Source organism: Penaeus monodon, chromosome 20, assembly GCF_015228065.2.
Source record: "Penaeus monodon isolate SGIC_2016 chromosome 20, NSTDA_Pmon_1, whole genome shotgun sequence".
Classification (NCBI taxonomy): domain Eukaryota; kingdom Metazoa; phylum Arthropoda; class Malacostraca; order Decapoda; family Penaeidae; genus Penaeus; species Penaeus monodon.
In genome coordinates, this window is record NC_051405.1 from 46,575,832 (window position 1) to 46,576,074 (window position 243).

General features: G+C 44.9%; 1 pseudogene; it reads left to right on the forward strand.

Annotated features, from left to right (window-relative positions):
- LOC119586028 overlaps positions 1-243 on the forward strand; it is an 8,276-nt pseudogene that overhangs the window by 4,307 nt on the left and 3,726 nt on the right.

Consider the following 243-nt stretch of genomic DNA (forward strand, 5'->3'; position numbering starts at 1 on the left):
TTTTCCTGTGAATTTTGTTTTGTTTGGGGGGGGTTGTTTTTGTTTGGGGGTTGGTTTTGTAGCCCCGTTTCCGGAACCCCAAACCTTTCCCCCCCACACCCCAAAACCAAAATTTTTTGGGGTTTTTTTTGTTGGTTTTTGTATTCCTTTTCGGGGCCCTTTTGACCGCCTGCACGCCCGAACAAAAATTTTTTTGTTTTTTTTGGGGTTGTTTTTCCCCCTTTCCTTTCCCGGAAAAAGGGG